This window comes from Ambystoma mexicanum, chromosome 7q, assembly GCF_040938575.1.
Source record: "Ambystoma mexicanum isolate Mex_15411 chromosome 7q, UKY_AmexF1_1, whole genome shotgun sequence".
In the NCBI taxonomy this organism is placed as follows: domain Eukaryota; kingdom Metazoa; phylum Chordata; class Amphibia; order Caudata; family Ambystomatidae; genus Ambystoma; species Ambystoma mexicanum.
In genome coordinates, this window is record NC_090941.1 from 589,796,714 (window position 1) to 589,821,800 (window position 25,087).

General features: G+C 43.3%; 1 protein-coding gene across 2 annotated transcripts in view; it reads left to right on the forward strand.

The window, feature by feature from the left end:
• The first annotated feature begins 2,171 nt into the window (after positions 1-2,171).
• The window catches only part of TRPC4 (transient receptor potential cation channel subfamily C member 4), a 1,757,650-nt gene continuing 1,734,734 nt past the window's right edge, over positions 2,172-25,087 (forward strand). For both annotated transcript variants that reach the window (XM_069639399.1, XM_069639401.1), the window contains exon 1: positions 2,172-2,307. The gene's annotated coding sequence lies outside the window, so the exon portion shown is untranslated. The remainder of the gene's footprint in view (positions 2,308-25,087) is intronic.

The following is a 25,087-nucleotide window of genomic DNA, read 5'->3' on the forward strand; positions in this document are numbered from 1 at the left end:
TTAATGAGGCACAGTGACAATTAGAGAATGTTGCCACCTATGCTTTTTTCATAGACAATTTTACTTTAACAAACTAAAGCTCCTGACCCTTCTGTAGATTTTCATCAGATCCCAGCAGGAAAATGGCATTTTAGGCTGTGCCGCTCAAAACTGCCACATTCAAACAGGTCTCTGGCTTTTTTCGGAAGGTTTTAACTGTAGAGTGAATCCAAAACAAAGCATAAACCTTCCAAACGTTCCATTGCTGTGGGCGGCGTGCACTTTGTAAAGCATGCACTGCCTCTGCTCGCCACCTCAGTGCCGGTACAGCCAGCGCTCCAATTTACCAACTCGCACACACTTGCAAACAGGCAATCGATTTATCTCGGTTTTTCAATATGTATTCCTGACTTTACTACACTTTTAGAAGCCCGGGCAAGGGTAATGCCTCCCAGGCCAGGGTCATGGTCCGGCCGGGGATGTTTACTCAGCAGCACTGGGCCGACAGGGGCACGGCAGTCTGCTAGGATTTTCTGACAGATAGCAAACAGTGACGCACACCGGCACCGCAGCAGTGATTGATAAGGGGTGAGAATGTCTCCCCTGCCATCTTCCGGCTCCTGCAGTGCCTAATAGGCTGCATCTTTGAGCAATGCAAATGCCTTATGCGTTTGTATTGATCAAAGGTGCAGTCTATACAGTGCATCCATCCAGTGGCATCAATATGGGTGTGGGGAGGCTTACTCAGCACCCCTGGTGTCACCCCCTGTGAGGCGTGTCACCTGGTGTGATCTGCACTGCCTGAAACCCCCTAGTAACGCCAATGCTCACAGAGAATTTGAGGGGCAAGAATCGGTCCATTGTCAACTCCTAAATGGGAGGGCATGAGCGACCGGATTCATGCTTCCTCTTTGTTCCTGATGTCATGATGGGTGGCATGTCACACGACAGAGACTACTAGGGTATGTAGATTGTGATTGATGCCGACGCCCAAGTGCCATGGCCACAGCACCGCAGCAATGCACTGCAAGGCTCCTCACACAGGTCGGTTGGAGCCACAGTGCTTCCATTACGCCAGCCCAGGCCACCTGCATGTGCTTGGAGGCACAGGAGCATCTCCTTTGCACATTCAAGCCTGCAGTACCCCAGTCTGCTTCCCCAATGGGCCTTACAAGCCTGGAGAAGCAAAACATCCCCAGCCTTGAGTGGCCCATTGGCCACGCACACTGGGGTACTAGAACTGTCAAGGGAAACAATAGTTCACTGTACAGTTTAAAGCCAGCCCAGGAGCCCTTCCTCAGCTTCTTACTGCGGTTGAGGGAGCACTCAGTGTTTTCTCTGGGCTAGCTTGGATCATCCATAATTGATGGCTGGTCAGGGACCTTTCTCCCATTAGGAATAATCCCTCCTGATTATCACATGTTTACTCTTGTCTTAAAGGCACTGTTATAGTTTTATCGGTGACGTTTTACTCGCGAAATAATTAAAGAACAGTTATGTATTGTACTCCCACAATTCATTTTGGTAATCAAGACGACGGATATTAAAAATAGAAGGACAAAGCAAACGTGACATTTCTAAATAGTGTTTTGCACAACTCTCTCGATCTCCAGAAAACCACAAACCACTGTTTGTTTTTAAATATTGAAAGTATCGAATTGCATACATTATATGCGGCATCTACCAATGCTTCCCACACAAATATTCCAACGATAATTAATGCATACACTGCAAGGCATGTCTTGCATTAGCAAAACAGGGTAGGGAGGAGGGTGCACGTAGCAATGAAAACATTCTTCAGAGACCTCCATTTTGAAAACTACTGTCGAATGACTAAATTCACAATAGTATGTTAAAACAAGGAAATAATTATTGCTAACCTGCGTTACATTTTGAAAGCGGATGGAGAAACATAAAACTAGGATTGTAGATTAATCAACACATACACCAGGCAGGTGGTTGTTTGTGGGGATGGGCTTACTCTTGTTCGCGCGCTTTCATTATTGGCCTACACCAGCTTGGATTCCACAGAGTCCAATCAGTCATTTTATGAGAGGTGCGTTTTAGTGTGCTTGAAAGCCCTGGGAAAAGTACCCACTTATCAGGCCGTGGTGATGGCCTCTTAGCGCGAGGCTGTATTCCGTGTTCCGAGCAACTCGGGCAGGGCGTTGCCCCACCCAGGGAGGAGGGTGTGTAAGACAGTATATCCCATCCTAGTTCTAATGATTGGGAGGGTTTAACATTGGACGGTGGAGCGCGAGAAAGAGCAGGAAATAGAGCCCCATTTGAAGACTAGCCCCGTGGAAGGAATGGCACCTTGCTCTTGAGGTATCGTGACATCTTTCTTTTTATGATATAGCGCCCACTGCATCCTGCGGCACTGGCGGCTGCCAGTGCACATTCGGGAGTGTGTAGCTGTGCGATGCTATATTGCATTGATATGGGCAGCGCACACACACGGCCATGTGGAGCTTAGTGATTGCATTGTTTAGTCCAGCGTGGTGTGTTTCAGTGGAACGCCCGTTTGCTGCACCTACTGCTCATTCGTTTGCGATCCCGCTCTGAGTGATCTGTGATCAGCCGCGCGGCGAAGCAGGCAGGCTCCTCCAGAGAGCATCTTAGATGCCGCGCGCTTTACACCCTCTGAAGTTACACGCTCAGTGGAAACAGGTAGCAGTAACGAGGCGAAATAAGGGGAGCCAGGGCCCTCGCCTCGGCCAGGTGTTGGGGAACGCAACGGAAGGGTGCTTTCTAATGCTATATTCTTATGAATTAATTGAAACGCAATGGGATTAAAGACACATAGTTGCAGGTTTATTGAAGCATGACTGTATGATGTTGAAGTTAAGTCATTCATAATCGCGCAATAATTATTGGAGTTAACACAATGATGTATTTTTAATTTTGGATCATATCGTTTTTCCTTCCAATAGCAGAAAACATAATCACGAAGTTATGCGAGTGTGAACTACAGTTTAAATGGCCCCATTGACATACCTATCATGAAAGTTTCCCGAGTTGCCCTGGCTCATATGGGTGTGTCTGTCTATCCATCTCTCCTATCTGCTTATCTGTCCATGTTGCTATGCACACATACATCCATCTCACACCCTCCAATCCACCCACCACACAGCCTACTCCTATTTCCCAGCACACTTAAGCACACATGTATAAGTTATTATACATTGTAATATTGTACTGCCTAACCCACCACTGACTCTGGTCCTCCCCTTTGTCTTTCACGTAAAGGTACCTGGTTGTAACAGCGCCTAGATGCCTGAGGGTATTGCACGCTTGATAAATGTAAAAATAAAATAAATAAATACATATCAATGCTTTGTATAGAGCACTGAGGAAGTAAAAGTGGCTTCCTAGCGCTAGCCAGAATCAGAGAAAGCAGTAAAGACTGCGAGGGAGATCTGTTCTACACCTCAGGATCCTCGGAAGGTCAGTTGAAAAAGATAGTTCTTAGGTAATATTACTCTAAGAAAAGCAACACAGTTTTCAATGGCATTGCATGACCGAACCCTACTTGTTGAGGCCAGTCTAGTTGAAAGATATTTAATGCATTATTGAAACACCTGTTTGAACCTACTGGAGCTACTCTGGCCTGATTACTTTGGCATACTCTGGCTCTGCAAGGCTTGCAGCGCTGGCAGCATTTCATATAGTAGTACTCGTTATGTGATGTTGTTTTATACCGTGCACCGTTACCATGGGCAAAGTGTCCAAGCGCTCACAGGGTTCTTTGGGTTAGAGTTAAACTAGAGAAAGGGGTATAACCAGGGTTGGGTGCACTAAGACCCAAAAATATAAGTATGTTATCTGCAGCAGTATCAGCATAAGGAAGAACCCCTAGTCTTCCTAATTAGTTACACAGACAATGAGATAATGCTGACAAGTTGTGCTATAACATTTAGCATTCATACACTTAAATGTGCCTTCAAAGTGATGTACAATTCTCAGTACATTAACTATACAAGTATTTTTAATTGTAGTGTGAAACACAGCTGATACGTGTTTCGACCTTCGGTCGTCCTGAAGGCAACTTCATCTGTCGGTTGGCATCCCTGTTGTGTGTTTGAGCAGCAAGGTTATCAAATTTAATCTGAAGCTGCGTATTTATTCTCTCAGTTTCCTTGAGCTGTCCTCTATTCTAATGTCTATGTTCCGTCCTGTAGATTCCATAAAGGTGTACTTGTATGTTCAGTTCATGTGCTACTGCTCATTGTCTCCATATCCATATGCTTCTCAGATAATGTGACTCTCCTTTTCTTTACTTCATGAGAAGAAAACCCAAATGGGATGTTTGCAAAGATTCAGAGTTACTGTAATTCACTGGTTCTGATAGCATAACTTAGTTGTTCCAAAACGGGATTGGTCCCACAAGGTTTTTCACATTCAGCACGCTCATGAAGTAAAGAAAAGGAGAATCTAATTATTATGATCATATATGATAAATTATCATTATCATAATATAGGATTGAGCTTCAAATGACAAAAAAATGTATTTTAAGTGCATGTACAGTATCCTTATTGTAGGGACTTATTTCATTATCCTTATTCACAATTTTAAGGTATCCATTTAAAAATGTCTAAACAATTATTTCACAGTATTCTTTTCACATTACACAATTCTATACTATATGTGAGTAATTGCCAGCATCTTAAGGATGCATAGCAGATGGATAGTTGTGGTATTTCATTTTCAATACTATACACATGTAAAGACGCTTAATTCTGGCATTTAACCGTATTATAAACAATCAAAAACTGGCAGAAATGAGAACTGGAGCACAGAAAAAGGATGCAAATGAGGTTTCATTGTTTCACAGCCATCATCTTTCCCACTGAATCATATCCCTTAGCTTATCTCGGATTGGAGTGCGGATATAGAGCTTACTGTCAACTTTCTTACGCTGCATGATGATACGGATGTTAATTTCCCAATCGGGATGGTGCACTATTAAGGTAAATGCTAAGTCCTCACAATGCTTGAGTGTGATAATAATGTTATTCACGGCCTCACAGAGATGGTGTGTGATTATCATGATTCTAAAGTCCTCACAGACATAGGAGGTGTTAACCGTGATGTTAAAGTCCCTCAAATAGATAGTATGCAATACACATTATACAAAACTCTCCAGAGATATTTTATAATAACACTGATGTCCTGGTATACACATAGATGGTGGGTGGTTATCCTGATGTTAAAATCCACATAGAAATGCTGAGTGATGTTTGGCATGCTGGAGTTCCAATTTAGATTGTGTTTCATGATACTGTCCTTCGGGTCCTCAGTGTGCTGATTATGTCAAAGGCCATACAGAGGTGGCGTGTTAGAGTAATGATGTCAAAGCACCCACAGAGATGTTGTGTGATTATAATGATACTTAATTCCACACAGAGATATGCATGAACTTGGTGATGTTAAAGTTCCCCTCAGTGATAGTGTGTGAAAACTATGACATCAAAGTCCCATCGAGGTGTGTGTGTTTGTGTGTGTGATGACGATGATGACTGTACTGCACCCACAGAGATGGTGTTTTGTCTTGATGTCATAGTCCCAAAAGAGATGGATGGACTGAAATCCTCACAAAGACGGTGTGTGATGATAATGTTTGTGCAGTCCCCACTGATATGGTATGTACTTAAGATGCACACACACACACACACACACATACCTCTACACAAACATACAAACACACACTTACTTACACACACAGCAAATGGTATGCTTTCTTCGCACACAACACTGCCGTGAGTGGATAGTATCTGTAAAAACATATTTCATTAGCCAATAGGAATAACAGAAACAGCAGCTGGACAAGCTTCCCTCACACATAGACCAAACACTACATGGGTAGTAGAATAGATCTCTTTCACACCCCGCCAAGTATAACACATACAGAAGAATTACATGCTTTCCTTACTGAACATATACTTATTGGGTAGTAGCTATGATATATCTTTAAGACTCACTAAAAGCAAGAGGAACATCACAGTAGTGATAATAGGGCGAGCACTCATTCACAAAGAACTGGCACAAAACATCACATCACACCTTTCTCTCATAATATAGTTTCATATTTATCTCTTTCATATTCCTTACTTCTGCATCTCTTTATTTGTATGTCTCTACCTCTCATATCTGTCCTTTTATTCCCACATGCAGACGTACACATTGCATTTCATGCAGTGCTTCACAGCTGCTTGAACTCACATTCACCTAACATGTACATTCAATTCCTTTTAGGTATAACCCAACTAGCATACTCTCCACTCATACACCATAGTGCCGGGAGCCTACCCAAGAGGTATCCAAGGCACAATGTGTTAATAGGTTCACTGCAAGGGGACTCAGCTATGATCTGTATTGGGAACCAAGAATGCAAAGCAGCAGGGGAAATGTGGAGCCATAGACGTCTTTATAGGAGGACAATAGGAGCATTTGCCTCTGGCCGCCACCTTGGAGGAGAGGCACCAAAAGGCTGCCTGATCTGAAGAAGTCAGTTCTCTTTGTTCAATAAACTTAAATAGCACATGCCCAGATATATTATGGTGTGCTGCTGAGGCTCTAAACTGTGTGTGTGCCTGTTGTGGACAAGAGTACATTCTTCTCTGATCACTTCATTTTGTAATGCTTTCTGTGCTAACTATGGAATACATAGTTTGTGTGTTTGCTTCGGCATAATTTGTGCTGCATTCCCACCTTTCAGTGGGAATTATATTGATTGTGCACAACAACTATAGTTGAAATGCACATTAATACATTTGAGTGCAGCAATGGTTCAGAGGATTGCTCAGTGTGTTAATCACTCATTGCAAAGATTACAAATTCCAGCAAGTTGATAAACCTCCATGTCTATGTACTTTGTTTTGTAGCACAATGCCCTAGAAATGTCTTGACTGCCTTCTGCAGCTACCTCAATAAAGAAACTGATGAGGACTCAACTCTTGCCACAATGCCACTCACATGAATAAGATGTAAACTACTGTTGTATATACTGTCGCCTACCTGAGAGATGTTATGTTTTATATGCCTATGATAGCGTTGTACTGCTCAAGCGTGTACCTGCCTAACCACTGCCGTTAAAATAAAAGTACAAAAAAAAAGAAAAGTTTCTCTAGTGCCCTTCTGGGAAGAACCAGGGGGACAGAACCACAATATACCTTGTGTTGTAGATTGTCTTGATGCTCGACAGGGTTGAGTCTGCTTCAGGGCGCTTTGCAGGCTTCTGTGACAGAGTATAAGATGGGAGTCACTATGGGTATCAGGCAGGATGATGGTTCGGCAAGCAAAGCTGGACGAACAACAGCAGGCATGGCCTACATGGCACCTTGGGATCAGGAATCATTGTCTCAGTGATGATCAGCAGTTCTGAAGCACTGGTCGAGACATCCCGGATGTCTTTAAGCAATGGCGGCTTGACAACGGTCAGCATTGCAGTTGGTTGTGGATCAAGGAACTAGACTTGCTCGACAATGTCCATTTAGGGTGGACAGCAGAAGGTGCTTGTAAAGGCACTTCTCCCAGCTTTTTCAATGAACTCATGTCATCCTTTAAGGTGGATGGCCCAAAGCCGAAGCGTGTGTTGCAGGCAGCTCCCTTGTCCTTGGTCGTAGGTTCAGAGACCTTCTTGCACTTCCTATACAGGAAGCTTGCTGCAGAGCCTAGCAAGGCACACTGTTTGCTGGCTGGGTACCAGTTCTGGAGTGGCTGAAGGGCCCTCAGAGCTCTGTTTCTCCCTCTGTTCCCTGGGAGAAATTTAGGGGAGGGATCGTGCTTCCCTCTTTGGATATCCTGTCATTCCTTCACTGGCAGAGCATGTAAGGCAGACTGAACCTTCAGCCAGGGTCCAAGGTTGAGTTCTTCTTAGTTACCTCAAGGGAAGTATTCAGATGATCTGCCAAAAGAGGGGTTTGTCCCTATTTTAAAGCCAAGTGGGTCACAGTGATTGGTGTAGGCTATCAATCTCCTGTATGTGCAAAGTCATAACCTGAGTGCCTTGCAACATGAAAGGTAAAGGGTTGAAAACAGGAACAAGATGTGCCCCAGAAATATGGCAGACCCATCCTCTCAACAGAAAGATCTCATGGCAGACTACCTTGTGATTCTAAGTCCCACCCATCGTCCTGTCTGTTGTTGATCAAAGAGTCTCCCTGGTTAATGGATCTCTCTTTGGTTCCTGATTAAAGCAGCAGGTCTCCCTTGAAGCTGTGACAAGATCATACTCTCTGGCTGTCCAATCCAAGTTCTTTCTCCAACTCCCTCCCCTCAACAATCTCCTCACCTGAGCTACTTGCCTCCAAATAAGAGTGATGTAGGTAGCGTCGGCTGAGGTAATCCTTTTCTTTCTTTTGAGGAATATGCCTGCCTCAGGGAGAAGCCACAGTGTCTGCCTGTAAACTGCAGACCTGTGACTCATATACCGAGGAAAGCCAAGTATAAGGGGAAAAAGGCCCAAAGGCTAAAAAAAAAAACTTCTGTAGCAGCTGACGTGATGGAGAAGTCCAGCCTCTGTGGTGAGAATGCTGGGAGTAATTCCTGCACAGATTCTGGTATATGGCAGGCCAATGGAACTTAGAAAGTAAGGAGTGAAGGAACACCTGTCAATAAGGTTGAGCTGAGATGCTGAAAGTAACACAGCCTGTGGGGGAAAAGCGGCAACAGCAGTGTCGGTAACAAGACACCCGATAGGAGAGCTGCAGTAAAAAAGTACTAAGCAGCGGAGGGTCAAGACAGAGCGAGGAGTCAAGGCAAGAAAGGAAGAAATGGAGAAAAGACACAGAACGAAAAAGAAAGGAGGAAAGGGAAATAGCCTCAAAGAGCAGAGAGCCGGAGAACCGGAAGAGAAATGTGAGGTGCTGCCCGGAAAGACAGAGGAAGACAGAGCTTCGGTATGAAGCAAAAGCAGGAAACACTAGCACTTTAACCAAAGGAGGGAGGACGCCAGACGGTTGCAACGCGCAGAGCCCCGGGAGTGTAGAAGCTAAGTACCTCCCCGGGCGGCCATGTTGGGGAAAACACTAGCCCGGTACCTCACGGTGGAGAAAACGTGATGGAACCTTCAATGAAAGCGCGGCCCGCAGAGCAACCTCCAACGCTGCAACAACCTCGAGCAGCCACGCTGCATGACAGTATGCCCCATTCCAGAATGGAAAACACCAGGTTTGTTTGGATGGGACCGATGGAACCTGTAAAGCAACCTGGGGGCATGTACAAAAGAAGCAGTTTCCCACGAGTCCTCTGACTCTGGGTACCCCTTCCAGGCAACCAAATATTCTAGACGACCTCTGTAATATCGAGGGTCATGTATTCTAGAGACCTCATACTCTCTTTCGTCATTCCCATGCAATTCTGTATGCCGGAACACCGGTTTTCGTATACCATCCGAAACATAAGGTTTGAGAAGGGAAGCATGAAAAACTGGGTGTATGCGACTAAGGTTAGAGGGTAACTTGAGTTTGAAAGCCCCAGGATTGATTTTAGACAGTATAGAAAAAGGCCCCAAGAATCGAGGGGAGACTTTGGAAGGGCGAACCCATCTGGGTAAGAACTTGGTAGACAGCCAAACCTTAGCTCCTGGTTCCCAGTCAGGGAAGTCATTGCGGTGCTTGTCAGCTTGTTCTTTATATCTCCTATGGCTTGCCTCTAAACTGAGCTTGGCAATCTTATGAGCCTCAGCAGTATTAGCCAAAGCCAATTCTGCGGCAGGAGAACCGCTGGGTTTGGGGCGGATAAGAAGCATGGACTGTGGATGCACTCCGTAAGTAGAGAAAAAAGGGGTAACTCCAATGGCTGAATGCTTTGTGTTGTTCTAGGTGAATTCCGCAGTGGGAAGCAATCTTACCCAATTGTCCTGAAGTTGGTTGCTAAAACATCTAAGATACTGTTCAAGAGTTGCTTTGAGACTTTCGGTCTGTCTATTGGTCTGCGGATGAAAACCTGAAGATAGGGCTCTATCGATCCCCAACCGAGAACAGAGAGCCTTCCAAAATTTTGAGATGTACTGGCACCCCCTATCGGAGATGACCTTATCAGGGAGACCATGTAGCCGAAAAATATCTCTGGCAAAGACTTCTGCCATACCTGCTGCTGTAGGCGGCCCAGGTAGAGGGGAAAAATGAGCCATCTTAGTAAGGGTGTCCACGGTAACCATGATACAAGTACAGGATTCAGATATGGGAAGGTCCACCACAAAGTCAGTGGTTATAAGTCCCCAGGGGCGTGCCGGTACCTCTGCTTGTGTAAGCAGTCCTAGGGGCTTGCCCGTGGGATATTTGGCCATGGCACAGATGGGACAAGCCCTCAAGGAGCCTTTTACATCTCTTCTCAGGCTTGGCCAATAGAAGGATCGCCCAATGAGTTCTGTGGTACTGGTTTGGCATCCGTGTCCAGCGGTAAGACTGTCGTGACACCAGGATATGATCTTTCTGTGTAAGGGGCCTGAAGGCACAAGAAGTTTATTGTTAGAGAACCAAAGCCCGTCCTTCTCTGAGTATTGCCTTCCCTTTGAATGGAGGATAGCAGGTCGTTCCGATACTGTGGCCTTCTTGACCTCTTGTAAGAAAGAATGGACATGAGCTAGGATCATGTTCTTAGGGAACATCAATTCCTTCAGTTGTTCTGGTTTGCCCTTCGTTGAATCCTTGCATGAAAGGGCATCTGCCAGCGTGTTGGTAGAACCCGGAAGATAAGTGATTTGAAAGTTGAATAGTGCGAAATAATGCACCCAACGTGCTTGGCGCGAATTGGAACACTCCATAGACTGCAGAACCTGTAGGTTCTTTTGGTCTGTTCTAAGTATGAAAGGATGTTGAGCCCCCAGCAATAGATGTCGCCATTCTTCACATGCTTGTTTCATGGCAAGCAGCTCCTTCTCTAGTACAAAATAGTTCAGCTGACTGGTAGAGAGGGTCCTAGAAAGATAGGCTACGGGATGTTCAATTCCGTCTTTTTCTTGGAGAAGAACTGCTCCAATAGCTGCAGCCGAAGCATCAGTTTCAACAATAAACTGTTTAGACTGGTCAGGGTGTTGTAATATTGGAGCAGAGTAAACAAGGGTTTTAAGATGTTGGAAGCTCTGGTCAGCCTTGGTGTGCCAAAGAGAAGGCCCATTGTTCTTCTTGGGAAATGAGGTGATGGGAAGAACGATTTCTGAAAAATTTGGGATAAATCGTCTGTAGAAATTAGACAAGCCGATAAATCTCTGTACTTCCTTAACGGAGGATAGAGCCGGCCATACAAGAATGGCAGATACCTTGCGTGGATCCATAGAGATTCCCTCCTTAGATAATATGAAACCTAAGTAAGGGATGGATGAAACACCAAACGCACATTTTTCAGGCTTGTCGAACAAGTGATTTGTTTGAAGGCGGTCCAGAACTTCTGAAACATGGAGATCATGATCCTTCTAGTTAGTAGAAAAGATCAAAATATCATTGAGGTAGACTATGACGGATATGAACAGCAGGTCTGAGAACATTTGGTCCATAAAACACTGGAACACAGCAGGTGCATTCACCAGACCAAAGGGCATGACCTTATATTCATAAAACCCAAAGGGGGTATGAAAGGCTGTCTTCCATTCGTCTCCTGTTGGAATGCGAAGCAGATGATAGGCCTTCCTAAGATCTAGCTTGGTGAAGATCTGTGCTCCTTGTACAACCTCAATGATGTCCGAGATCAAGGGCTTGGGTAGCGGTCACGGATCGTAACCTTGTTAAGACCTCTATTGTCAATGCAGGGCCTTAGCTCGTCAGAATCCTTTTTTGAAATGAAGAATAACGAGGCCCCTGCGGGTGATTTGGAGGGTTGGATAAGACCATTCTGTAAGTTGGCATCCAAATATTTCCGTAATGCTTGCTTTTCCGTATTAGAGAGAGAGAACATCCGGCTGAAGGGAACCAAAGCATTGGGCTCCAGATCGATGGAACAATCTTGCGGACGATAAGGAGGTAACACTGCAGGCTTCTTTTCTGTGAAAACGTGGTGGTATTTAGATCAAATTCTGGGTAAGACGTGTACCCCAACATGATCCTCTAAAGAAGCCGTGGTGACTTGCGTCTCGCTGTAGTTGGTCTGAGGAAGACAATGGTTCTTACAAAAGTTTGATTCAAAACTCTACTGGTTAGTTGCCCAGTCAATGCGGGGGTTATGTCTTCGGAGCCATGTGATCCCTAGTATAATAGGGAAATGCGCAGCTCGAATAATGTCGAATCGTAGGACCTCGGAATGTTGAAAGATCTTAACTGACAGCACTTCCGTGGAAGGGGTAATGGGTCCAGAGGAGAGGCATACAGTCCCTCTACCTTTTGCCCATGTTTGTGAGCCAGTCTCCGAAGGCCCACTTTCTCCGCCCACAAAATATCGACAAAATTGCCTGCGGCCTCGCAATCGATAAGAGCAAGAGACTCCACAGGCTTGTGATCAATGTCTAAGAGTACAGAGATAACCATCAACCTGGAATCCTCCTTAACCTCTGCTGCCGAGACTGAGGGAAATGTATGGACTGAAATTGGTACTTGGTAACCCCCGGAAAACTGTCCCTACTAGGGCCGAGGGGATTTGTTTCCCGGTCGTTTAGTGGGTAATTCTGGACAGTCTTTAATCAGATGTTTGTCCGAGCCGCAGTAGGCACATAATCCGTTTTCCGTTCGACGTCTTCTTTCTTCGGTCGAGAGTGGTGCCCTGGTAGCTACGATCTGCATCGGTTCATCCTGAGAATGGGAAGGAGAGCGTGAGGAGAAAGAGGTATACTCGGAAAAGAAGGAGCTCCCTCGATGCTTTCTTCATTCCGAACATCTCTCCAGGAGTTGACTTTCGATCTGCAATGCCAAAGATAGTAAGTCTGAGAACGTCAGAGGTCTTGGAGAACAAGCCAATTCATCCTTTATCTCTTCTTTTAAGCCTCTGTGGAATATCGCATATTGTGCTTTTTCTGGCCAGCCGGCCCCCGCAGCCAAAGTCTTGAAGTTAGAGATGTATGAAAGGAGGTCAGATGATCCCTTGCAGACATCCAACAGGTCCTCACATGCTGTGAAGGTCAATTTGGGCCGTTCAAATGTTTGTTTTACGAGGGCCTGAAAACCCGCAAAATCCTGCAGTATGGGATTGGCACTGGTGACTAAAGGAGTAGCCCATGCAAGAGCGTTTCCAGTCATATTGGATATGAGAAAACCTACACGAGATTGGTCTGAGGCAAAACTACGAGGTCTGAAAGTGAAGTAAACTAAGCAAGCTTCCAGGAATTCCTTCACTTTCTTTGGGGTTCCGTCGAACTTGCCAGAGGACAGGGCCATTTGTGGTAATTCTGTAGGTTGTTGGTCTTGTGCAGTGATCAATTGCTTAAGAACCGCGTTCTCAGCCTTCACAGTCAGTAGTTCTTGCAAAAGTCCTTGTACTGCGTTCCAAAGCTCCTGGACCTGTTCCGTCATTGCCATTATCGTAAGCAGGCGTTGCAAACTGTCCAATTCAAGTTCTTTCTCCAACTCCCTCCCCTCAACAATCTCCTCACCTGAGCTACTTGCCTCCGAATCAGAGTGATGTAGATGGCGTCGGCTGAGGTAATACTTTTCTTTCTTTGGAGGAATATGCCTGCCTCTGGGAGAAGCCACAGTGGCTGCCTGTAAACTGCAGACCTGTGACTCCTATCCCGAGGAAAGCCAAGTATAAGGGGAAAAAAGCCCAAAGGCTAAAAAAAAAAAAACTTCTGTAGCAGCTGACGTGATGGAGAAGTCCAGCCTCCGTGGTGAGAATGCTGGGAGTAATTCCTGCACAGATTCTGGTATGTGGCAGGCCAATGGAATGTAGAAAGTAAGGAGCGAAGGAACACCTGTCAATAAGGTTGAGCTGAGATGCTGAAAGTAACACAGCCCGTGGGGGAAAAGCGGCAACAGAAGTGTCAGTAACAAGACACCCGATAGGAGAGCTGCAGTAAAAAAGTACTAAGCAGCGGAGGGTCAAGACAGAGCAAGGAGACAAGGCAAGAAAGGAAGAAACGGAGAAAAGACACAGAATGAAAAAGAAAAGAGGAAAGGGAAATAGCCTCGAAGAGCGGAGAGCTGGAGAACCGGAAGAGAAACGGGAGGAGCTGTCCGGAAAGACGGACGAAGACAGAGCTTCGTTATGAAGCGAAAGCAGGAAACACTAGCTCTTTAACCAAAAGGAGCGAGGACGCTAGACGATTGCAACGCGCAGAGCCCCGGGAGTGTAGAAGCTAAGTACCTCCCTGGGCGGCCATGTTGGGAAAACACTAGTCCGGTACCTCACGTTGGAGAAAACGTGATGGAACCTTCAATGGCGGCGCGGCCGGTGGAGCAACCTCCAACGCGGCAACAACCTCCAGCAGCCACGCTGCATGACACTGGCTCCTGCAAATCATATTCTTGTACCTTATGAATGGGGTCCACCTAGTGGGGTGGCATACTGTAAATAACAAACCGAGATATGACAGTTCAGTGCTATCAATACTGAGAGGCGGGAGCTGGCTTCAGGTTGACACAGTTGCATATGAAAGGTTGTTTGGTTCCCTGCACCCTTTGTTATCCTCTGCAGCCAGGCCCTGCGTGGGCCTGGTTGAAATACTCCCTGTTGGCATGATAATAGCTGCTACCAGCTGCAGGGCATACCAAAAGAGCAGGGTAATCAGGCTGCCCATAGAAGGTTGGCCCTCCTCCTTGCTGGAGATGACTGTGCATTCCTCAGCTGTCATATTCCAACTAAATATGATAAGGGTGTACAGTGCCTGTAGTTTTTGTCCAGCCTGGAGTACATGGGTCTATGCGTTGTCGAGGTGTGAGCATAGGAAAATATGTGTGGGTCAGCCCCACTATTTCTAATGACTATTTCATGATCTGCATCTCAATTATAACCACTTTCTGTGCTGCATCACGCTCATATTGAGCTTTGCCATAGATGTAATCATTTTTGGCAGGCGTCAAAGGAGCCTGTTTGAGGAGTTCCCTGCAGGAGGCTCACGGAAGCCCGACCTAGAACCTGGTTGCCCATTTCCTGTTTGACTGCTGGGCCTTTTTTTCCCATCCTGAGGGGGGTCTAGGAGGTGGAGACAGCCCTTCCTGCAAGTCACAAAGTTGTTTTTGTCCAGCTTGGTGAAAGAAAAAAAACAGAAGGCAACCTCATATTTGCAACTGGGCTCATGCAATAAGCAGCATAAGGGAGGAAGACAAAATGAAAGCAGGTACCTAATACAGCACTCTGTCTTAAGATGAGCACAGATGCTGAATAAAGGAAAAAACGCAACCCCTTTATTTTGTTCATGGTACGGTTAATGAAGAGCAAAGAAAAGTCAAACCCCTAGTCCTCTCAAGGTACCAGCAATAGCCAAATAATTCAGCAGCAATCCATTGAGAAGCGCATTACTCACTGAGCTACACCTCCCATTGCAGAATAAAAGCAGATGGAGCCAGACAGCCCATGCTGCACCCACAGATGGGCCACAGTCACCTCAACACAAAGATAGTGAGCTGTGTGTACACATTGTAGTTTGCTACAGCAAAAGAACAACAAGAGAACAGCAGTACTGTACTCTCTCCTTACCCTTTGGGAGAGGGGTTTCTTTGCACCAAAACGACTCACACACTTCACACTCTTCCACTCATGGACTCATGGAAGGCACTGTGACGCTAGAGAAATCTAAGGAAGACGAGAGATTACCAGAATAGGACCTTCCCTCAGTTCACACGGGGGTCCAAGTTTTTGTCAGGTCCTACTCCTGCAGCTTGCCATCCACCTGATACATAGGCCTCATTACGACCCTGGCGGAAAGGGGTTTACGCCAGCGTAAACCATGGCTCCCCTTTCCGCCTGAGTACGAGTTCCCGTAGCGCCATGGTGATTTTTACGCCGGCTTTTTGCAGGCGGAAAAATCCATGGCGCTACGGGACTTGTTGTTAATTACGCCACCGTAATTTACGGTGGCGTAATTAACGCCTTCCCCACTCCCATTATACCCTACGGGGCAAAAATGGGAATGGGGAAGGGTAAATGGGGATTGGGGACTTACCGCCCCGCCAAGGTCGGAATGGGGCGGTAAGTCCGCCAACCCCCATGGCGTGGTTGGCAGCTTAGCGCCATGGACCATGGTGCAAATTGCACCATGGTTCTCCGCCAGGGTCGTAATGAGGGCCATAGTCTTCATAGTGGGGCTTCACTTGCTCGCCAGTAACACTGGCTTTCTGGAGATTTAATCCAGCCTTCATCCTCCAAAGTAAGCCAGCCAATGTTGTGTCTTTGGGCACAGCAGTCTGCAGCTTCCTTTGTTTGTTTTTCACTGAGGGTTTCATTTTTTTAATTTTTGGAAAACATTCCATTAAAGAGGACAAGTGTACTTCATTTCTTTTTTCAAGAGTAATATTTGTTTATTTATATACAGGAGGAACAATGTTCTTTTGATGACAAAAGAATGTACAATAGATAAGAAAACAGATTTGATGGTAAGCAGTGAACTTCTTACAATGGGGTGAGATTGAGGGACATTCTGACCAGGATGTGGAGGGGAGTAAATGTAACAGTCACCGGGGACAATACATAAGTGGATATACATAGATTAAGGACAACCAACATTGGGGATTTTTATGTGCAGGTAGGCGGTACAGCCAGTTTTGTTGGGATGTAATCACAATGGGTGAAGTGCTAGAGTGGAGGCAGAGGAAGTGAGGGACAGAGGCAGGTTAGAGGCAAGGGAAAAATGTTAGCTAACAGGCAGATGATAGTTAGGTTAAGATAGTAACTTGGAGGCGAGCAGGTAGGCTTTTATATTGGTTTTGAACAAATCTGTGTGGACTGTTTCTCAGATGTCAGGGGAGAGAATTCCATGCAAGTGTAGCAAGAAGAGAGATATCTGGCCATAATGTGAAAAAATGTTGGTTCAGTGATGTGCTCTTTGCACAAACAGATTATGAATGTGTACATCATTTAGGAGAGCACTAATATACTCTTTTCCACTCCCTTTGTGCATTTGCACAAATAAGTAGGCATTTCTGTGCATTTCAAATTCACATCCCACATTTTAAAAAAGGGATGCATATTGAAATGGGCAGAAAAACAATCTAATTCCCGAGCACCTGTTCCGGACAGGTATGACGGATGTGCAATGCACGAGAGGTACATTTCTGATTCTGTCATATGCTATATTTTAAGTATGACAGCAGCATTTAAACCACTGTGACACAGTTGCATTTCTACCCCCAGGGATATACATTCACTTTTCTTTAAATTTCACAGGGTCTTTAAGTACTTGTTTATATGAAATGCACTCCCAGCATCAACTTGGATGCTGAGATCCTGTAATAAATTAGTGTTGGGAGTGCACTCCCAGCATTAGTATCTGGCATGCTTCTGCAACAGGATACACTTAATTTGGATTGGCTCGATTTCGAGCCATACCACAGTGTAATCCTTTGTAAGCATTTGTGTGCTTGTGCGCCGTGTCGAGTGAACCTTCCTCACTCACCTCTCCATTCATTACTACGGATCAGCTTCACCCAAAATGTCGCCCTGTTGATCCATAGTAATGAAGCAGTACGTGCGTTCTAGTCTTTCTAGAATTAACGCGTACAGCAGCGCCGCTTTTTTAAACCGGCAAAACAAAAGCTGATTGAAAAATGTAACGACAGCATAAGTATCCAGGGGCTAAAAACTCTGGAATACTAATGGCAATAAGCCCCTCGCCGGCAGGCCATTACCGCCTAATGGTAATGCCCCCACAGCCTCCGTTAAGTATAACTATGGGCCCTAGGGCATTACCTTAGGCAGTAATGGCCTGCCGGCTCGGGGCATATTGCCACAATAATGTATGTAGGAGTACTGCACATGCCAAATTTTGCACTTCTATCCAGTTCCCCTAAAATGATACCCAGCCCTCCTTGCAAAGTAAGATGTCCTGCACATTTCGGAGACCAGTACAAATAAAGAAAGTAAACCATCTAAGAATTTTTATTTCATCCAATTTTTGAGAATTAGTCCAGAGTCTTTCATCACATTGCCTGTTGAAATTAGTCTGTGTACATTTTGCAACAAAGAGCTTTCATGAGAGTTAAAAAGCTGCACACATTCCAACATGCATTGTTTATCAGTGATTAATTAAAAAATGTAGTTATATGTATGCTGTTTTTCTTACTTATTTATGTTGTAGGAAATGAGATTTTAAATAACATATAACTCAGAAGAAAAGGTTCAATAACATGGGGAAGCTAATTCTATTCTGCACTTATGTACAATGAGAATGAGATATGTTCCTGATATATCAAACAGTCATTTTGAAATCAGTTTCATTAAACATAGCAAGCAATGTTTAAAGTGTATGGTGATCTGAGCAAATGTTATTTTTTAGATAAGCACCATGGTCGAGGCTTTTAGGTATGACTATTATGTTGCTTTTCCATTGCAGAGAATAATACATGTATGCATTGAAGTCTTACACAAGCAATAGCTTATAAAATTGGAATGGAAGAGGAATCAAGACATTAATTATAATTGGAATTCAGAATCTATTTAGGGCAGAATCATTCTATTCCTGCCCTGTTTTACTTGGAAAACATATGTTGGTTATTTAAATTGATATTATTTCTTAGTAATGATTGGGAAAACAAACACAATGTCCTACTCCATTTTAAGGAGTAAAAAACGATGTTCAGAATGTTTATGTAAACTATGGTTTTCACAGGTCTAAGGTTGATCAGTCCATGAAATTCAGTGAATTATGTTGAACACTGCCACCACAAACCCACCTTTAAAATTCTCTAGTGAAAACCACGGGACTTAATAATAGTTGATTACTGGCAGAGCAAATATGTTCTGCACAATTGTATATTGTGGGGCAATATATTTTGCATATACTTTCAGAAGGTTTAATTTACATGTCCAGTCCATCTTTCATTGACATGTCCTGTAGATAGGTATTATATTTAAATCCTATCAGGAATTTAATTGTTCAAATAATCTGGGGTCATACTTTTCAGGTTTTATTTGTCTATCCAAGCACCAGGAAAGGTAGGGAGACTGACTGGCTTCAGGCAGTTTCACCAGGTAAACTGTTCCTTTTACTCTCTATCTCTGCTCTTCAAATGTGTTTGGGTAATCTTTTTCTACCTTGGGAAAGGCCTCTGCATTCAGCTCACTGTGGAAAGCGGTTTTTGTAATGGGAATTCAACATCAGTACATCACATTGAAATTACAACTGCTACTCTCTTATCAAAGGGCTCTCTTGCTCCTCTGTTTTCCCAAAATGATCTTGTCTTCCCATTTGTTTGATTGTAAATACCCAGCAAACTCCACAAATGTAACATCATTTGACAGACCATTTTGAATTTAACATAGCCTGTTTTAGGTTCTCTTCACTTTCTCCGTCACACCCACTAGGGAGTTCCTACATGCTTTCATTGTCCCAGTTTAATTTGATGTGTCATAACTGGGTGGGTTAGCTACAGACTAGAACATTCCTTTCCAAAATAAATGCCTGTTGAACTGGAATGTGTATTTTTCAAATAATTCTCTACACAGAAATGCGACATTGCTGATAATTATGTATTCAAAGTCTTAAGGACATGCTGAATCTGGAGATGTCTGAGATACCAGTTACGTTTCTGCACATTCATGGATAAGGGAGTTAAAATCTGTGAATGATTCATAAAGTTTACTATTTAATTTAACATTTTAAGTTGCATTTCATTTGTGTGTTTCTGCTGAATCAATGTGTATAGCCATTTTATACTTTGGATACATGCTTAAATATATTAGAGCTGATTATCTAGATGCAATGGTCATCTCTGTTGTGTTTATTAAATATGCTTTTGTTATTCATCAAACATATTTATATGGCCTTCATGTTTCTTGTCTGCTTACTATTGATGGAAATCATGTTATTTTAAAAAGTACATTATGTTGTACCAAGGATCATTTTTATGGGCTGTTTTCAATTGAGTCCAGGCTTAAAGTATTCCAAAGTCAGTAGTTAGTGGCCTATGTAGGCATGTGCTATTTGGGAAACCACCTAATGATCAAAAAGACACTGGAAACATTGACTTTTACTTTAGTTTACAAATATAAGGCCATACATTGGGGATTTAACTCACATTTGAATGTCATTTGGAAATGTTACATTTGTCTTAAGTAAATACAGGTGTCTAATGTATTGGTCAAAAGTGATGGATAATGTGTCTGTACATTCTTGCTTTACACATTAGTTGACTTCTGTACAAACAATCCCTTTCAGTGCAAACTAAGTTGACAATTTGCTTAGAGGTGATAGGAATGTCTGTATGGGAAATATACAATGTATACAAACATGTGGTATAACAGCCCTCTGTTAATGTGTAGATCTGTCAATGTACACAATGGTTATTCTGTGATTAATAACACATAGTTTAACATGGTGAATGGCTTAACATTCTGTTCTTTTTCTTATGTTACACAAAAGCCCAAGTTGCACAGTTCATTAAGTGTTTTCACTTGTCAAATCTGTTTAAATCCCTTAAAGTAACTTGTTTTGGTAAGCCTACAAACATAGCGTTTTCCCCTTATAGAAGAATGACTTGTGGCGTGTGTTTATTGCTTTGTTTTGTCTGTCTTACATTAATACTTGGTATTTCAGTGTAATGTATCATTCTGATCATGCTTTGTTCACTAGAGAACATTACATCAAATCCAATAATATTGTACTATATTTACCATTTTATACAAGAGCAATTTTGAGAGAATTCATCTAAACTGTAAACAGTCAACACAAAGGAAAGGGATATTATTTAAGGATTTATTTTCTGTGGTGAATGGGCATGCACACAGCACAACATCCTGATGTACCCCAACAGATTGACAGATGTCACAGACATGTTATCCTTACATCTGAATAATGAGGCTGTCTAAATGTGAATATACGAATCATGGTTACAAACACTTTCATGTTAAGCGAGTGCTGTAAAACATGAAATGATCTCCAAGCCCAGTGTTCATGATATATGTATTGATTCAATCATGTAAACATGTTTCAAAGACATATTTGTCAAATATAAAGATCTGGGGTTATTATTATGTTCCCCACATGATTTTTTGAAAAGCAGCCACGAACCCTAATTGTTGCTATTTGCATCCCTCCCCTTATTTATGAGAGCATTTCACAATACAATAGGAGTGTACCAGACTGTTCATCTTGTAATAGAAAACTGTCAGAAAATAATTGATATGCTTTTTCTAGGCTTTGATAATGTGTTTTGTTCACTAAATCAAGATTAACATATTCACTATGACTACAATATGTACTGGAGGTGACCATTAGGAAGAAACATTGTATAATATTGTTATAAGTCATCAAATAAAAACATGTATTTTGCATAGCTTGTTTTGCTGATAAGGCTAGCAAGTTTCTCCCTCAAAATGTCAAATAAATTAAAAAAAACAAATTAAAATGTAGACCCTGCTAACTGGTCCTATGGTCCCTTGAACAGTCTGTCAGAATCTCAGCCATCCCCACATAGCATCTCCGATTCACCCTCAGTCCCCTGGATTGACAATATACCCTCAGTGTTATGTTGACATTCATTTGGGAAACTTGATTATATTATTTGCATCTGGGTACCAGGCACGTCCCCACTTCGGTGGATACTTAGGTTGCGTCTGATCTGATTCTAAATGTAACCACAAAACGCACAGCACATCCTCAAACACTCAGCCCCTTTAAGATATCTGTGCTTTTCTCACTGGTTGTGCTGCAGTCTCCAATGGCTAGTTTAGCTCTAGCAAATGTACATCTGACAATACAACTTGCCAACAGCGAAGGAGAGGTAGATAGAGTCAGACAACAAGAGACAGAGATAGAAATTGAGTGAGAGGAAGAGAGCTATATTTGCATATGACATTCTTGTGATAGGTAGTAGTTTGAATTGGGCTATTTGTTGTTATTTCTGCTCTTTTGTTATTCGTCATATATAATGGTGACTTTTAACAGTAGTTTTCTGAGTTGTGGTTGGGAAACAAATAGCAAAACCTTCATTTCTGTGTTGCAAAAAGGAATGGGCTTGTTACACATACAGTGCGTTCCAGTGTGATATAAAATAAATAACCTTTGAGAACTGTTAAAATATAAGCACATGTATCAGTAATTTCGTAATGCATGTTATGATACTGCATTATTTTCCAAATGTTTGACTTACCTTTCATTATAAGGAGATTCTTGCAGGGTTTTCCTCCCACTCCATGTGGAGCACACTTTTTGAAAGTGTTTATTTAACTGATGTTCCCTTATGTGCTACACGTGCATTGAATTGCCACATCTGCACAATATCCCCAGGTGTCAAATAATTAAGGGTTCTCTCTGCATGTGCGTAGTCTAGCCCTTCTCCTGTTCCTCCCTTACAGGTATCACTAGTAGCAGATTTACTTTTGCAGGTGCCTCCTGTCTCCAGTGCTCATTACGTTTCCTGTACACCTCTTCTGCCATACACCTAAGCAATGCACACACCACCAGGGTTAAGTGAACAACGATGCTAGAAATGTATCTGGAGTGTCTATTCTGCAGCAAACTGTACAATCATATTATGCATATTTAGCATTCAAGGCTTCCTGCACAGTGGGCATATTTGTAGTGGTGCGTCTAATGTTACCTGCAGGAAATCTAAAATCACCTATGGTGTGAAAAAGAACTCGCAGAACAATATGATATTGATATTGAACTATGCACATAGAGTTATTCATAATTTACAGATGCAGAATGTAAGGTACAAGTCCTCTAATTCACAAACAAGACGTATGCACATTAGCAGGGACTGGTTGTGGCCACTATGTACCTCTGCCAGACCCTCAATACATTTTCTTAGAATCAGGTGCTTTATAGAAATTGAAGACAATAATTTTCTTTGGACTCTAGACACAACCCTGTCCTCAAGTTGATGAGATATCAGACTTCAGTGGCTTCCCCAGGTAACTCATCCAGTATCTTGTCCAACAGACTTGACTGACTAGTCCTGTCAACCCCCTTCCTGAGTCTATGTCTCCAGGGTGTACGCATACAGGGTTCCTGAACCCGTTTCCCTATTTGTAGCATTAGTACAGGGTTCCTGAACCCTTCTTCGATCTTCCCTACTTGTCAGTTTTTGAGGGGTTCCAAAGACCTGCCTCTCTTTAACTCTGGGTCTTTTTTTAATCCAGCCTTTTGGTATTCTTCTCAGAGTTGAAGTCTGACCCACGGTATAGTGTGCTGAGGAGAGGGTTGCAGCAGGAAACTGATGGTGTTAAGGTGGCGTGAAGGAGGGCTCCCTCAGTGATTGATCACCTCAGTACTCAAGATCCTGACCTTTCACTTCCACACACTTGCTTCCTCTTGGCTCTCTCTGACCTTCTTTGATGGTGTTCCGCAACATGCTTGTTCCTCCACCCTGACATCTTCAGGTCCCTGTCATTCCTCTACAATTTTCCCTGGGCATACAGGCCTTCTTAATCTTTCCACAGTATGTTCTTTCTCTTCTGCCTTATTATGGTCCTCCAACTTCCTCCTGCTCTGTCAACTACACCCTCATGCAGTTTTTATAACTTCTTTCAGCTTCTCTCCCATCTCCTCATGATGTCTTAAACACATTACCATGACTCTCAACCAATTTCTCTTGATATTTCAACCACCAGCCGTGTTTCTTAACCACATTCTCCCGAGGTTTGAGACACCTCCTCCTGTTTTACAACCACCTCATCCTGCTGTTACAACCACATCCTTCTACTTCTCAACCACCTCCACCTGATGTTTCTACAGCATCCTCCGGTTTCTTAAACTACCTCCTCCTGATAATCCCAACCATCTCTTCCTATTTGTTTCCAAATGTTTCCTGATGTTTCAACTACCTCTTCATGTCTTCTTCTCTGCCCTCTCGTCTCAAAAACTCCTTCTCCAAATCCCCTCTCGTCTTCATGCTTCTCCTTCTACACACCTTCCCCTCACCATGTTCTTCTCCTCTCCAGGCTTATCTATGTATTGTCTCCTTTATAGAGTCCAATCATCTTAATAACTGTCTCCAAACTCCTCCTGATTGTTCATTGTACAAACACCCATACATTGTTAACAAAGCATTGGCTTATATGGCCTAATGTGCACATCGCCTCGGCCAGTATCCCCCTGAGTGCTTACACCTGGGTCAGCCAATTTGTGAGGGTTTGGTGTTGGTGAGCCATAATTAGCAGACATGGGCTCATTGAGGGCCTGCCGCACCAGACCAATCCATGAAATGGCCAGTCCACCATTTGGGATTTTTTTTTACCCAGGTATCTGTTCTGGATTCAATAGGGCTGCAGGCTTGCAGTGAGGTGTTTCTTGAAGAAGCATTTGGTGAATTACTTATGCACCACAAAAATGTTGTTTTCTCTTTTCTGGGTACTTGGCATCTGCTCCAATTTTGGAGCAAGTTCAGCAGTCAGAATCTGAGGCTGCAAACCGCACTTAGAGTCTCCACATCTCTATCAAGTTCATGATAGGCTAATTGCAATGCCTCATTAGGATTATGCCAGGCTACCTGATGTCTGAGTGAGCCATAGTGTGCAACAATGGAGTTCTGTATTTTACACAGTGTCTGCATTTCTGCTAGCCCCACTTCTTTCACTGTTAATGGTGCCTTATCAGTGCCTGCCATGGTATTCAGTTGCTCTGTCAGTCTTCATGTCCATATTACAGAAACATCCTAATTGAGTATGCATTGGCAAACAGCATCAAGCGATCCCACTGGGTAATGTGTGCTATACAGGTCTAATAATTAAATAAGACAATCAGCCATGTCAAATGAAGCTTGACATCTTGGAGTCTAACAAATATTATTTTCTAATGCATTAATTAAATGTTACATTCTAATTCCTAGAATGAGTCAACCAAACACTATTTGGATCTTGCTCTTAAAACTCAATACTCACAAAAATAAAATTTAGTTCAGGATATGTTGCACATATTTCAATGCAATCTTCCAGAGCCTTCATAACATTTTTGCAGAACTTTTGAAATTTATTTTATGCATTGCTCCTCACCATTTCAACACCCATAATTGAGTTTTCCCTTTATGCAGTCTCTTTCACTAAGCCAATATCTTTGCTCTATCTAAGGTTTATCCAGAGTTTATT